The sequence below is a fragment of the Triturus cristatus genome, chromosome 1_1 (genome assembly GCF_964204655.1).
Source record: "Triturus cristatus chromosome 1_1, aTriCri1.1, whole genome shotgun sequence".
In the NCBI taxonomy this organism is placed as follows: Eukaryota; Metazoa; Chordata; class Amphibia; order Caudata; family Salamandridae; genus Triturus; species Triturus cristatus.
The window spans coordinates 135947675-135964522 of record NC_140579.1 but is presented as its reverse complement, the minus strand read 5'-3'; positions in this window follow the sequence as shown (position 1 = coordinate 135964522).

Sequence of the window (16848 nt, the reverse complement as noted above, 5' to 3'; positions counted from 1 at the left end):
AAATTACACAATCACCACTCAGAGATTTAGTCGACGGGCCTAGCCAACTAACTCTTCTAACCATCTTGAACTCAGGAAATAAGGAACTATTGGGTCCAAGCTTGGTAGAAAGGAAATGAAGTGCTTTATTCCTGAGAATCGACCAGTGTTCGTAAACATTGGGGGGGAGAGGAGGATCATTTGCTAACACCACTGTATATGGAATAGCCTCAGGGGGCAAATTAAGGGTTGGTAAAATTGATATCGAATCAGCCTCCCTAATATCTTCAACAGCCTTAGAGTTGTTAGTTAGCACTTGAGGGGGACCGGATATACTTGCTACGATAGGTTCTAAACCCCTGGGTTTATTATACTCCAAACGTCCCAATTCCACATTGGTTTTAAATTGAACATGTTTATCCAAGACCCCGTTGTTTTTTTGGGATTACTATTTGCTTCAGGCGGAGTCACTTGGGGTAAGATAAGGGGTAATTTAACCTGCGTAGACTGCAGATTTCCGGTAAGCTGTTTCTCCATATTAATTACCCTGGATTCTATGTTCGATACTTTAATACGAATAGGATCTAGGAGAGTTGATATCAATATCTCCATTTTCCCCCAAAAACATTCCCCAACTACTGGTTCACCTGTACTAATCGAGGGAAAGGCAATCTCTGTCTGCCTACTACCCTTATTACCTTTCGTTTTCGTTTCATTTATTATTGCAGTAGATTTACGTTGCTTATGGGTAATCTTCCCTTTGGCAGTCAATACATTTGGTCCTTCCTTATTAATATGATTTTGTTTACGCTTTGCCTTCTGCCCTCTAGTTGTTACTCGAGGACTGTGACTATCTAAACTAACAATTGATGCCGAAACCAAGGGCGAACTTAAACACGAGTCAGACCCTCCTTTCTCTATTGAATCCTTAGGCAAAGGTGTGATCTCAGAGAATACATTTGCTGGAGGAATTGTTGGTGTTAAAGATAACCTGGTAATAATAGGCATAGAGGGAGATGACAAGTTAGGCAAGATAGAAACAAAGTCCTGGGCAGAATGTGTCGATCGAACACCAGGGAGGCCAGCAAAAGAAGGCACTAATATCGAGTCCTGGGAGTTTATTGTAAGCATCAAAACATTTGTAGCAGGCAAGGGAGGAAGTGTGCCAACTGGAAGAGAGAGTCGCCTTTCTGTGCTTTCAATAGCAGAAGCAACTACCCCAATAGTTTGCTGCAGCATTCGATCAATCGCTGTCAAGCTAGGGAGGGGAGTATTAGGAACTACTTTTTGCTTAGTAGCAGGACAGAGTTGGGGGAAAGTATTCTTCCCCATTATTTACCACAAGAAATGGAAGCGGAGCAAAGCCCGGCCACAAAAAACAACCACGGAGCCGAGCCCGGTAAGTAGTCGATCAGCCTGTCCACGGGGCCCTCGAGATCTCTGCCCTCTCTGCTACCCCATGGCACAGGGGCGATGACCTCCACTCTTCACAGGCCTCTCCGCAAGGCCCAACTGAGACAAATACTATGACTGGGTCCTGGGTCTCAAAGTCCGACCTGTGGGCCACGTCCCCCCCGTTCAACACGACCTCGTGGCCTGCACGCTAAGCCAGCCGCAGGCCCGCAGCTGCTGCAACAACCACCGATGTAAGGCGCGACTCGCAGCAGCAGCAGCAGCTGGGAGGGAGAATGTCCACAAATGTAGGACCACACACCGCCCACAGGCGGCAAAGCAGTCCAAAATCGTAGCCCCTCCGACTACACACACTCGTACTTGTAGGTTAGACCAGGCAAGCCTCCTCTGGCCACAAACTCGTGCTGAAATCACCGATAATTTTACTTCACCCACAAGTGTCTATTATACTCCTTTGGGGTGGGGGGGGGGGCAAACTGAAGAACAACAAAGTCCGGGCGAAACTGATGGCAGATTAAAGCTTACTGCGGCCCTACTGGTCCACGGCTCCTCCAACTCCTGTGATCCCCGTGACCCCTCCCCCTCCTCCTGCTGTGCTGCTGCTTTGTGCTGTGGACTTTTTCCCGAAGAATCGGGGAGTAGAGGCTCAGCTGCCTGTGCGCCGACTGCCGGACCCTCCAAAATCAAGGGCTGCAGTTTACAAGCCCGGGACTCGTAAGCCGGGTCGGGGCGGAACCTGGAGGGCGAGATGTATCAACACGGCTCCTTCGCGGTTTCGCTGCTCCTCCTCCTCCACGTACGTCAGCGTCATACACACCAAAAGATTTCAATGAAACGCAGAAGACCTATAGTAGTACCTAGCTCACCTTGCCTGCCACCGTGCGATTTTAGCTTCTCACGGGGTGATCGTGTGAAGGGAGCCAAAATCGTGTGACACACAGAAGTGGCACTTTGTGAGTTGTCAGGTCTTGGAAACGCCCCATTGCTAGTAGGTCGATCTAAATCATTTGCAAATAGAAGAAATTACGCGGAATATGGAGCGAATTGTAAAAACGTCCAGAGAATCTGTGAATGAAGCTATGCTAATTCGGGTTGAGGAGCGCATGAGTGAGGAATTATGGTCGTTGGAAGGGAAAATAGAGCAGTTGAATACTGCTATAGGGCACTTGAAGTATAGTAACGACCCTATTTGTCCCACTATTCAGGAGGGAGGGCTCCAAATAACACGACACCATCCACCCACACAACAATCAGCACAAATGGATGGTCGGGCTCCAATTGACAAACGTAATACATGCATCAGGTGCAATGTATCCAGGGATGCCCTCATGACAAACCTTCTCACAACAGCAAATAACAGGGCAGGTATAACTGAGGGTGGACAACAGGCCTCTAACAGAAATCAAGGGAGCCCGGTTGGCAGACCACATGCACAAATAGCCCCTGATAGACTGGGCACTCATTCAAGAAAGGCAGTGACACATAGCCCAAAATGCACAGATCTAATTCCAAACAGCGATGTCTTACAGCTACCCCCGGCCTCATGTCCATATGTGCTAATTTTAGCTGGAGTCCCTATTCTAAGAAGAGATCAGAAAGAGACATGGTGCAACCTAAGAAACAAAACAGTTGATTGGCTAATAAAGTTTAAACAATTTAACGCGCTAAACACTGACGATATCCTTATGGTTCGCAGGGTAGAGTGCGTGGGAGAATCCAGAAATAATATAAATGGTGACTGCGTGGTGATAAACTTCATACGCCCCCAGATGGTTCGGAACATACTAGACATTAAAGAGGAGACCTTACTCAGGAATACCCGTGTTTGTGCCCTTCCGTTTGGCTATTTATATAGACCACCCCCCAGAAATAGTGTCAATGATGTAGACATCTTGGTTCCACTTTCAAATAGATTCGAGGGATTATCATCCCTAGATGATTTAGATTGACAACAAAAGTTTCCTCAAAATAGAGTAAATATTTTGGCTAACCCTCAGTTTAATGGCTGACTAGTTCAGTCTTTAGCTATAGAATCATATAGAGCAGGAGCTTACCAGCATGTTCTACCGATTGCTGGGATTAATGTATCACCAAAACAGGAGGAAGTAGGGATTACCCAGAGTTTACAGACTTCTCGCCTCGAGGTGTATCCTGATAGTTTAACAGAAAGCCATGTGTCTACCACGGTTAACGGAAACATGGGGAATGGGCCACTGTCGACCTTAAGGCTGAGTAAGCACTTGGAAGTACGCCTTACCTCCTGGAATATAGCAGGGCTAAAAAGGAATTTAACTGACCCTTGACCCTGTCACCAGGCAGGTCGCTCCCCTCACCGCCACGCAGCCCCCTGTGTGTCTGTGACCCTGCTGCTCCTGCACCCGTGTCAGCTGCCTGCTGCTGCCCGGTCACCCCCGCTGGCTGACTGCTCCTCTGTGGTTCCTGCCTCTCTGCTGTACCCCTAACCCTTCTCTTCTGTACCCCCTTTTCTTGCTCCCAGCTCCCAGCCTTGTTCCCCTTGTGCCCCCTCTCTCCCCTTCTCTTCTGTATCCCCCCCTCCCCCTGTGTCCCTCGCTGGTTTCTCCCGCCGTTTTTCACGTTTTTTCCCGCCGCTGACCACTGCAGCTCCGCCTCCTCCTCTCCCATTGGCCTCCCCGCTCCCACCTCCCAGCTACTCCTCCCTCCCTCTCCCCCTTATATGGAGGCCGAAGGTGCGCCTAAGGCAAGCCCGTCTGCGCCCATCCGCGCCTGGACCGCGCCCAGCGCCAGACCCCCTGGCCCTCGCCGACGCCAGCGCACCCGACTCACCTACGACACCACAACCCTCCACGCACTCAACGCCGGCAGAAACACCGCCTGCTACCGAGCCACCCCGAAACGCACCCACGGACCCTTCACCTGCCAAACCTGCCGCTTCACCTGCCTCCGAACCCGCACCGCACCAGCCAAACCGAGCCCCAGCAACAACCATCTGATGTGCATCCTGCTCAACACCCGCTCCGTCCACAGGCATGCCGTCGAACTCTGGAACCTCCTCGACTCGACAGCACCAGACATCGCCTTCCTGACGGAAACCTGGATGAACGCCTCCTCAGCACCCGACGTCGCCATCGCCATCCCAGACGGCTACAAGATCACCAGGAGGGACCGCATCAACCAGACGGGAGGTGGCATCGCCATCATCCACAAGAACACCATCCGCATCACGACCAACTCGGATGACCCCTTCACCTCCGCCGAACACCTTCACTTCCAGATACACATCGACCCCAAGACCACGCTCAGAGGCACCCTCATCTACAGACCACCGGGACCACGCACACGATTCAGCGAAGACATCACAGACTTCGTCAGTCCGCACGCCATCAACTCCACCGACTACATCCTCCTGGGGGACCTCAACTTCCACCTGGAGAACAGCAAGGATCACAACACCGCCACCCTGATGGACAACCTTGCCAACCTCGGACTCAAGTAACTGGTTACCACCCCCACCCACTACGCCGGCCACACGCTCGACCCAATCTTCTCATCCAGCAAGTACGTCGCCGTCAGCCACTCCACCAAACCCCAGTGGACCGACCACAGCTGCGTCCACTTCAGCTTCAGAAGGACTACGACCCACCACCGCACACAACAGGCCCCTCGCAGGAGCTGGAACAAGATCACCGACGAGCAGCTCACCGCCTCCCTCAGCCAGAACCCCCCCGCCAGCTCAACGGACACTAACAAAGCTGCCAACTACCTCACACAGTGGATCACCAACTGCGCTAACGTCCTTGCACCACTGAAGAACCCTCCCAGCAGACACGGCAGCAAGAAAGCATCTTGGTTCACCGACAAACTCATCACCTCCAAGAAGAACTGCCGCTCCCTCGAGGCTACCTGGCGCACCAACCAGACCACAGACAACATGATTGCCCTCAAGCACGCCACCCGCAAACACCACCAACTGATCCGCGCCACGAAGAAGACAGCCTTCAAGGAACGTCTGGACAACAACACCCACAACAGCAAGGAACTCTTCAACATCGTCAAAGAGCTCTCCAACCCCGACGCCGGAAACAACGACATCACTCCCTCGCAAGACCTCTGCAACTCACTCGCCGCCTTCTTCCACGACAAGATCACCGACATACACAGCAGCTTCGGCCCTCCAACCACGAACCCCACCACCGAACCAACGCCCCCCACCTCCACCCTCCGCACCTGGACCCCGGTCAGCACCGAAGACACAACCTGGACGATGAACACTATCCACTCCGGATCCCCCACGGACCCCTGCCCACACCACATTTTCAACAAGGCCAACGGCATCATCGCACCCCACCTTCGCGACATCATCAACGCCTCCTTCGACACCACCACCTACCCGGAGTGCTGGAAACACGCCGAGATCAGCGCCCTGCTGAAGAAACCTTCAGCAGCCCCCACCGACCTCAAGAACTTCCGCCCCATCTCGCTCCTCCCGTTCCCTGCCAAAGTCATCGAGAAGACCGTCAACAAACAGCTAGCCGACTTCCTCGAGACGAACGGATCCCTCGACCACTCGCAGTCCGGCTTCCGAGCCAACCACAGCACGGAGACCGCCCTCATCGCGGCCACAGGCGACATCAGAGCCCTACTGGACAACGGGGAAACAGCGGCACTCATCCTCTTGGACCTCTCCGCAGCATTCGACACTGTCTGCCACTGCACCCTAGTGCAACGCCTGAACAACACTGGAATCCAGGAGAAGGCCCTGAAGTGGATCATCTCATTCCTCGCCGGAAGAACCCAAAGAGTCCGCCTCAGGGAACATCGCTCAGCCCCACCCTCTTCAACGTTTACATGCGCCCCCTCGCAACCATCGCACGCCAACACAACCTCAAGATCATCACCTACGCCGATGACACCCAGCTGATCCTCTCCCTCACCAACGACCCGGCCACCGCCAGAGCCAGCCTACACGAAGGGATGAAAGACGTCGCCGAATGGATGAAGAACAGCCGCCTGAAACTGAACTCTGACAAGACGGAGGTCCTCATCCTGGGATCATCACCCTCAGCCTGGGACGACTCCTGGTGGCCCCCTGCCCTGGGCACCACCCCCAAGCCAACGGACCACGCACTCAACCTGGGCTTCATCCTGGACTCCTCCCTGTCGATGACCAGACAAGTCAACACCGTCTCATCTTCATGCTTCAACACCTTGCGCATGCTTCGAAAGATCTTCCGGTGGATCCCCACCGAGACTAGGAAGACGGTCACCCAGGCACTCGTCACCAGCCGGCTGGACTACGGAAACACCCTCTACGCTGGCACCACCGCCAAACTCCAGAGGAAACTCCAACGAATCCAGAACGCCTCAGCACGACTCGTCCTGGACATCCCCCTGCAAAGCCACATCTCCGGACACCTGAGAGACCTGCACTGGCTCCCTGTCAGCAAGAGGATCACGTTCAGACTCCTCACCCACGCACACAAGGCCCTCCACGACCTGGGCCCCAAGCTCATCAACACCCGCCTGACCTTCCACACGCCCACCCGCCAGCTCCGCTCCGCCAGCCTTGCCCTCGCCGCCGTTCCACGCATCCGCAGAACCACCGCCGGAGGAAGATCCTTCTCCTACCTGGCTGCCAAGACATGGAACTCCCTCCCCATCCACCTCCGGACAACCCAGGACCACCTCGCCTTCAGGAAGCAACTCAAGACCTGGCTGTTCGAGCAGTAACGTTCCCCCCCCCTCCCCCCAGCGCCTTGAAACCCTACCGGTGAGTAGTGCGCTATACAAATTCCATGATTGATTGATTGAACTGATATGTCATGGAACGAATATATTGAGCAGAGTGATATTTCCCTCCTACAGGAAACTTGGTTATTGGAAACCCCCTATAGAGTGGGCTTTAAGACATTTAGCGTGGATGCTAGTCCGTCAGTAAAAGGTAGGCCATCGGGGGGTCTGGTAATTTGGATAAGGATCACCCGGGAAATTGACATCGTTCCATTAAATATACCATTCCAAGATATGGTGGGTCTAAAATTGGTTACACGGGATGGCGATGCCTTATACGTAAATAACATTTATAATAGGCCAAGCCCTACTAATAAAGAATCCCCGGTCATAGAACAGCTTGATTCCTTCCTAGATATACTAGAGCCCAAGTCGAGGGTAATAGTCGGTGGCGACTTCAACTGCAGCTATGAACCTGTACTGGGCTTTGGCAATCTCCTTGAGGATGAAGATGTGGCAAATAATATTCCAGTCAAAGAAAGTGGCAGGGAGGTAAGGTGTTCTGTAGCAGTCGCTCAAATGTTGAAATTTACAATGAGTCATAGCTTAAGAGCATGAAACGGCCGTCTGCCTTCCGACAGACCAAATGCGTACACATTCTGCAGAAGCAGCTCCCGGAGCAGTATAGATTATATTATGGTGTCGATAGAATTTTGGCCACACGTTCTCGATCTAAAAATAGACCCCAGAACGGAGAGCGATCATCGTCCTCTACAGCTGACATTAACATCAAAGCCCTTTTTATCCACTCCAGTGGGCATAAAAGATACTAGCAATACTGAGGACGACACTATAATAAGCAACAACCGACGAGCTGTAAAGTGGCCGTATATTCTAAGGAATCCCCAGTCTCTGATAAGTATCTATACCATCTTTGCAGATACCATCACACCTTTTTTAAACCTACCATTAAATAAAATCCCAATGTTAGACCTACATACTACTATGGTAGATGCTTTAGCTTCGGTTGTAAGCAATTTACCCAAGGTGAGAAATGCAGGAGTCAACCATCGAATGACCCTGGAAATTTCTGGTATAACAAAGAATGCCGGGTAGCCAAGACAGAGCTCATCCAGGCAATTAAAAGTAATAATCTAATTGTAATAAGGGAAAAAAGGTATAATCACAAGCGAGCCCTCGAAAAAGCAAAGAAAACATGGGACGATGACATCTGGACAGGGCTAATTAGTGCGGCCAAGTCCAAGGACCAGACAGGCTTTTGGAGCTTGGTAGCAAAAGGGAATAAAACAGGAAGGACCCCTAAAGATCTATTTCTTGACGAAAACACTTGGGTCGCACACTTCTCCCGCCTTTATTCAGAAGTCAACTTCGTGCAATATGTGATAACCAAAGATATGGAGACCACCGTAAAGGCTGCCAACTTGCATTTTAGTCTAAAAGAAACAATACAGGCAATTGAGGCAGTCAAACCAGGGAAAGCTCCTGGACCTGACAAAATCCCTGGAGATTTACTGAAAAATGATACTGGCGTCTGGGGACCATACATAACTTATCTTTGCACTGCAATAGTTGCATTTGCACCAATACCTGAAACATGGAAAGGGGCAGAAATTGTTACAATTTTCAAAAAGGGTAATCAATATGATCCAGCAAACTATCGCCCTATTAGTCTGATTGACATCATACAAAAAAATATATTCTAGGCATATTTTAAGTAGATTAACAGAGTGGATCGAAGAGGTTAAAATACTTCCAAAATATCAAGCTGGGTTCAGAACAAAAACCAGCACAATCGACCAAGTTTTTAGATTTACATGTATATGCTGGAAGTATATAAACATAAGGAAGGGCAGCTTGTACATTGCCTTTGCGGATCTAAAGGCAGCATTTGACTTGGTACCCCGGAACCAGTTGTGAGATTCACTGAAATGTCTGGGGGTGCCAGTCCAATTACTCGTATAAATAATAAGGCTCCACGATGGAAATTTTGCTAAAGTGAGATGGGGGCCTAGGGGAGAACTTACTAAGGCAATACTAGTGAGAAGGGGTGTACGTCAGGGGTGCGTATTGGCACCCACCCTGTTCTCACTTTATGTAAATGACATCCCCCAATACTTGGAAGGCTGTAATAACGATTCGCCTAAATTGGGAGGCGAAGTAGTACCAGCATTACTATTTGCTGATGACACCCTCTTAATTTCACAAACTCCAATGGGTTTGCAATGTTTAATGGATTCCTTTTATCAGTATTGTACCAAGAAAGGCCTCGAAATTAATTCCAGCCAAACAAAATACATGTCAATAAACCCACACAGATCTTTCAAAAAGAATTTAGTGTTAAACAATCAGAAACTAGAGTATGTGCAAAGCTAATTATTTAGGTATCACATTAGACACCAAATTGACCTGGAAGCCACAACTGGTAAAAGACAGGATAATCATGCTCCAGAATTCAACACCTATTTTGAAGAAACATGGGGAGAGCATTTCGAAAGCAGCCTCACCGGCTTTAGAGGTGTTTAAATATAAAGCCCAATCGGCCGCCCTATATGGATCAGAAATATGGGGGCCTCATTGTAAAAAGAATTTCGAATTAGGAGAAAATAACTTCCTTCGTAAATTACTAGGCCTCCCAAATAGGACACCCCTGATCCAAGTTGTCATGGATCTTAACATTAAACAAACCGATCACCATGCTCTATTACGTCCTCTTTTATTTTGGGTGAGCATTTGGTCAACTCCAGAGCTACTTCACTATAAAGAAGGTCTAGAGGAGTTCATGAAAATTGACCAAAGCAAGGATATACCATGGCTCAAACATGTGAAAACGTGGGTGAATCAGCTAGGCCTATTCCATTTCTGGGATGAACCATCTGAGCTGACTGTGACGTGTAAGAAACTGCTAAAGTCTTCCTTTTGGGCCTATATTAATAATAACGTGTTACATAGCTCTAGCATGGGTCCTTTAACATCAAGATTTCTCCTCTATAAAGATGTTGCACACTTTGAACCCTTCTTAGATGAGGGGCGCCCCCAACTAGCAAAGTCCCTGTTTTTGAAATTCAGATATGGGGTGCTTCAGACAAATGCCAATAAATCTAGATGGGGTAACAATCAAGGCGATAGTAGCCGGGATTGGTGTGCACTATGCACAAAAGAGGTCAAGGAAAATGACTTGCATATCTTATTTTTCTGCCCCAAATACGATGTCCCTAGGAAAATATGGATCAAAGCAGTTTGTAAAAACTTGAACGTTAGACATTGCAGAGAGGCAGAACGTATACTGAAGACAGACACGTCACAACTGGTTGTCTTCAGTGTAAGTAGATTTTTATATAATGTGAACCTCATAAGAGCTAAAATTGGTTTCAAGCTATAATAGCCAAGTCATTTAACCACAGTTAATACTTTTGTAAACCTTTGCACTTTGCACTTTATTAATTAATGGTCATTCACTGGTGAATTGTGACTCTGTAAAGTTCCACTCTTAGCAATGATATTGATCACATTTTGACAGACGTAGTATAAAATTTACTCATGGTTTGGAAACTTTGGATTTTAAAACAATGTGGTTTTATTTTAAATGCCTAGCTTTATATGATTCTTAACCCCTTCCATGCTGCGCAGATTCCGCCGCTGTGCTGACGGAATCTTGCGCGGGCGTGGTCATGACGGAACGGTTCCGTCATGAGCACAGCTCAACCGTGGCTCATGACGGAACCGTTCCGTCATGACCACCGAAGGGGTTAAACGGCTTTTATTGTATTTATGGTTGTAGTCAAGTTTAACAGCACAGTTGAAATGGATCATGTAAATGCACCCAATTGCCCGTACATGCTGAATCAAAATCAACTGATTGATAATGTGTATTTTAATGGAAAAAGTTTTAAAATGTATCTTTTATGGTCGTAATTGACCGAAAAAAAGGTTTTTTGAATTTGTATTTGAACCAAGGTTTGAGGACTGCTCGCTTCCAGGTCTTCCTGTGCTGTCAAAGGTGTACTTGGAGGGTCCACGGGGGGTGTACACCTGCCAGGTGACAGAAGTAATCAAGGTTTGATGACTGCCTCCTTCAGGGACTTTCCGTGCTGTCAAAGGTGTGCTTGGAGGGTCAACGGGGGGAGTACATCTGCCAGGTGACAGAAGTAACCAAGGTTTGGTGGCTGTCAGCTTCCAGGCCTTCCCAAGCTGTTAGAGATGTGCTCGGAGGGTCGTCAGAGTGTTTTACACCTGCCAGGTGTAGAACACAATTGTGCTACCTTTAGAGTCTCGATAATCATTTTGAGACCAAAAGTAAAGATTGTCATTAAAGGATTGTACACAATAGAAAGAATAGCACACTATAAGATTAGGTACATCTGTATCAGCGAATTCGAGAGCCAAAACCAAAGCACGTAGCTCAGCCAACTGAGCTGTACAGTCTCCAAGAGACTGTGTGGGGACCAAGGAAGACTTAAAATCACCGTCAACCATAGAGCCCGCCACAATAGTACAGGCGGCCGAGTAAGCACGCTTGGAACCAACGGCAGGCTGTGCCGACCGTCGGTATAAATGATACATTTGTATTGGTCAAGAGGAAGTAAAGACATTGATGCAGGATGAACTTGTTCATACTGTAAAAACTCCAGCATCTGCAACGATGGTTCAAAGATAAAAGTGACATCAGCCGATGTTAAAGAACTCGCCCACTGAATCCAACGTGGGTGTAAAGCTTTAGAATTCGGTACACTCGCCTATGGGACTGCCTCTAGAGCAGGCACTGGCGATACCATAAGAATGCTTTTACCCTGAGCAAGAGAGCGTTCTTTCAGAATAGCCATCTGTCCTGCAGCAAGAATTTTCTCAATAGTGGAAAAACACATCTCTGCTGAAGTGCACAAATGCGATTTGTATGCAATGGGAACCGTGTCTCCCTAATTGAATGTCAGGTAAGTGAAACCCACTGTACCAGGTACAATTCTTATGACTAAATTAGTCGTATTGTCACGAGTTAACAAGAAGTTGGTCGCAAGCAGATCAGACTGCAAAGACCGAAGAATCGCTATATGTCCCAGATGCCAGCTGGAAGACAAGAAGGAGGGTTGTATCAATGTGTATAGCCGTTTGATACGCTGGGCATAATCAGGAATGTAGGTCCTCCCGAAATTCAAAAAACCCAGTAAAGATTGTAACTTTTTTAGAATGGAAGGAGGTTGCAATTGAGCACATTTCTCTAGAAAGTGGGGAGCTAACCCCCTACTTTCATTGTTGAGTTCGTAACCCAAAAAAAGAACCGCCAAGGAAGCGATAGGAGACTTAGCAAAATTTAATTTGTACCCTAAGTCGGCAAAAGACAATATGATGCGGTCAACACGCATCAGATGCGGTATTAATTCATAATCCATCAAATAAATGTCATAGACGTATGAGAAAGCATCAGGATCAATGTCGTGTAAAAGTGACACAACACGCGCAGCAAACGCACCAGGACTATTCTTGTAGCCCATAGGCAACTGTGTAAATCGTTTCTGATTGCCGACCGTGGTAAATGCAGTCCAGTCACAGCTTTCAGGAGCCATATTGTGACTATAAAATCCATTGGAAATATCTAAAGTGGCTTGTGACGGCGCGTCAGGGACAGACGGGACACCTGTGCTTGGTAAGTGAGGTTTAATTGCGGTATATTGCTTGCGTAAACGGTTAGTAAGTCTCTCCCTGGGATGTATGGCAGGATCCGTGGTTTCTCTTGGGTTGGGGTCTTCCTCCCTGGACGATTCTTCTTCCTTCCGTACCTTGGACCACGGGATGTAATCGATAGGTCTCTCCCCAGGATGCGTATGGCCCCCAAAAGAAAGAGAAACAAACAAAGGGACAGGGTCAGGAAACCTTTCCTTTAGGGTTCAACCTAATGCCGAGGCCGGGTGTGAGGAGTCACCCTAACAAGTGCAACAGTGTCTATCCGTGCGGGGTGATAGGTACAAAGACGGGGTGGGAAATGCACGAAGGATGGAACCACAACCCCGACTTTTAAGTTCCCGTCGGCGGCTTTTCCCCCCTCCCGATCCAGCCCACTACGCGGTCCCGTACCTGTCCTAGCCACGCTCCTCCCTTGGGAACGTGGCGGGGCGCTTCATGGGATCCCGGGCCTCCTGGCCGTCCATTGTCCGCTTCTCCGCTTCCTCCGCTCTCCTCCCTGCACCAGCTCCTCAACGCGTCTCCTCCTCCTTCTCTCGATTCTCCTCCTGTACTCCAGTCCTCGCCTCCGCTCCTCCGGGAATCGCCGTCCGTCCACTGTCTGTGTTCGTCTCCTTTTGACGTCCGCTGTGCCCTGACATCACTCAGGGGTGTGTCGGATGCCGTGTAGTGTTCCCAGTTAAAGGGCTCCGCTCCTCCCTGTGTCTGTGCCGTATTTTCCGGCGAGGTAAGCCAGTCGTCCTGCTGTGGGGGGACAAGAGGGGGTGAGAACGGTATGTGTGTCCACCAGTCCTGATTTTTTACCTGTGTCACTTGTCCCGCTCTGTCACACACCTCCCCCCCTGGATTCTCCCGTTCGGGGAGAGGAAAGGACGGTGATAGAAAGTCCGCATTGCCATTGTCTTTCCCTTTCCTGTGCTGAACCTCAAAGGAAAACGGCTGTAAGGACAAAAACCATCTCAGGACCCTAGGATTCTGACTTTTATTTTTGTACATCCATTTCAGGGGAGCGTGGTCAGTGTAAAGTATAAATGGCTTGCCTTCTAGGTAGTATCTGAGTTTTTCAATTGCCCATTTGACTGCCAGACATTCCCTTTCTATGGTTGAATATTTGCTTTCTCGGGGAAACAGCTTTCGACTTACATAGAGAATGGGATGCTCGAGCCCGTCCACCCCGATTTGAGATAGTACCGCCCCTATCCCTGTTTCAGAGGCATCTGTAGCTACGATGAAGGTTTTATCAAAATCGGGAGAGATTAATATGGGATGTGTTGTGATTGCTTTTTTCAGTTTCTGAAATGCCTGCACTACGTCTTCGGGGGGGGACCTTAGTCGGTGTTGCGGGCTGTTATGCTGTAGCAGGTCAGTTAAGGGGGCGGCTACCTCTGCAAATTTAGGAATAAACCTACGGTAATAACCGATGAGCCCCAAAAATCCCCTAAGCTGTCTTTTGGTGGACGGGAATGGAGTTGCTGAAATGGCCTTGACCTTTTCGGTCTGGGGTGCGATGACGCCGTCCCCCAACACGTACCCCAGGTATTGGACCCTTTGATAGGCGACTTTCGATTTCTTTGCATTAATATGCAGACCGGCTTGTCGAAGGGCATTGAGGATGACGGTTAAGTGGTGTAGATGATCAGTCCAGTTGGCGCTGTATACCACGATGTCGTCTAGGTACGCCGAACTAAAGGAGGGATAGGACTGCAGGATGATATTCATCAAACGCTGAAATGTAGCCGGTGCCCCGTGTAACCCGAAGGGCAGTACCGTGAATTCGTACAGTCCTTTATCGGTGGAAAAGGCTGTTTTCTTACGGTCGTCTTCTCGTAGGGGTACTTGCCAGTAGCCATTTGTTAGGTCGAACGTAGTTATGTAGCGGGCATCTCCTATTTTCTCTATGAGTTCGTCGACCCTCGGGATTGGGTAGGCGTCGAATGTAGAGATCTCGTTCACGGCTCTGAAATCCATGCAGAAACGCGTGGACCCGTCCGGTTTTGGTATTATCACAATGGGGGACATCAACTCACTTGTTGAGGGTCGTATCACTCCCAGCTGTAACATTTCATCGACTTCCCTTCGTATCGCCTCCCTCCTGGCTGCGGGTACCCTGTATGGTTTTTGCCGGACGATCTTCCCAGGGACCGTCTGGATACCGTGTTCTATTAGGTTTGTCCGGCCGGGCATGTTTGAAAACATCGATGTGAAGGGTTTTAGGGTTTTATTCAGGTCATTTTTTTGGGTTTCCGTGATCTCGGGGTTCACCACCAGTTCTCCTATCGTGGATTTCGGTTCTTTACCGGTGGGAACCAGAAAGTGTGCCGCTTTAGGTGGGGGACCGAGCCATTTTTTTAGCAGGTTGATATGATAGCTCTGTACCTTGGCGGGGGACATTTGTAATCGATAGGTGGTCTCGCCTATCGTCTCCTTTACTTGATATGGACCCTGCCACTCCTTCTTGAATTTGCTGTGGGAGGAGGGAAGAAGTACCAGGGCCAAGTCTCCGGACTGTAGTCTTCGTACCTTTGTACCTTTGTCATAGTATTTTCTTTGTCTTTCTTGGCTTCTTTCGAGATTTGAGCCGGCAAGCTCTCTCAACTTGCCTATCTTGGATCTCAACTGATTGGTGTAATCCAGCAAGGCACATTGGTCTTGTCTTGCTTCTGTTTCCCATGCGTCCTTAGTCATCTCCAACAATGACCTGGGCTGTCGCCCGTACAATAACTCAAAAGCAGAGCAGCCTAAACTGCTCTGGTGTTGGGAACGTAGCACATATAATGCCAGGGGAAGTAAACGGTCCCATTCCCTCCCTTCGACTGTCAGCATCTTCTTCAACGTGCTTTTAAGGGTGCGGTTGTACCTTTCGACGAGTCCGTCAGTCTGGGGATGGTATACAGACGTACCTAGTTGGTGTATATCTAAGGTGCGACAGACTTCTTTCATTAAGCACGACGTAAAAGGCGTACCTTGGTCCGTTACCACCTCCTTGGGAAATCCAACTCGAGAGAAGAGTTCGATCAGTTTTTCTGCCAGATTCTTAGTGGTGGGGGTCTGGAGCGGGAAGGCTTCTACAAAACGAGTGGCGTAATCCACTATCACGAGGGCGTGTACATGACCTTTCCGGGTACGGGGTAGTGGGCCTATGAGGTCCATGCCTACTCTTTCAAAAGGGACCCCGATTATGGGCATCGGTTTTAGGGGTGCGGGAGGGGGTCTGTATGAGTTTTTCTTTTGGCATGTCTCACAGGTTTGGCAATACTTTTCTATCTCGCGATAGATTCCTGGCCAATCGAAACATCTCAACACACTATTGGTAGCTTTCTCCTTTCCTGCATGACCGGCGGTCAAATGTGTATGTGCGAAAAACAGGACCTGTTCTCTGAATGGTTGAGGGACCAGTAACTGTAGGGGCTCATCTTTTCTTCCTTCCCTGTACAGCAAGTCGTTTCTGATGATGAACCGGGGGTAGGTCTCTCCTATTCTACCTTGATTCTGGTGGGCCTGTTCCCACACGTTAAACAGGGTTCGATCGTTGGCTTGAGCGAACCGGAAGCTACGGTCTATGATCCACGGATCTGGGCTCACAGGAGCAGAGGCTGCTCTGGTCGTATCCTGCTCCCTTAATTGCTCCCTAAACAATGATAGGAAACCTGGGTTGTCCACTCCTAAAATCACTTCCTCTGGTAAGGTGTCTACTACCCCTACTCTCACCTTGTGTGTGGGTCTGTTGAGGGGCGTTATCGGGACAAGGGCCCGAGGGTATGGTTTCACGTCCCCGTGTATACATTTAATGTGTACCCTAGTGTTTGCGAGATACTGTTGGGGGAGTCCTAGGGATTTCCTCACGACTGATTGTCTGCACCCATAATCTAATAGGGCTTTAACTGTTGTCCCATTCATCCTTACACTTACATAATAGGAGGAACCCAATTCCGCCGAATATAGCACTGTCTTTGGTAAATAGCCGACTTCCATAGGCTCCTCGTTCCTCTTCCTGGGGCAAAGGCGGGCAACGTGTCCCCATTCGCCGCACTCATAACATTGGGGTCCTCGTAG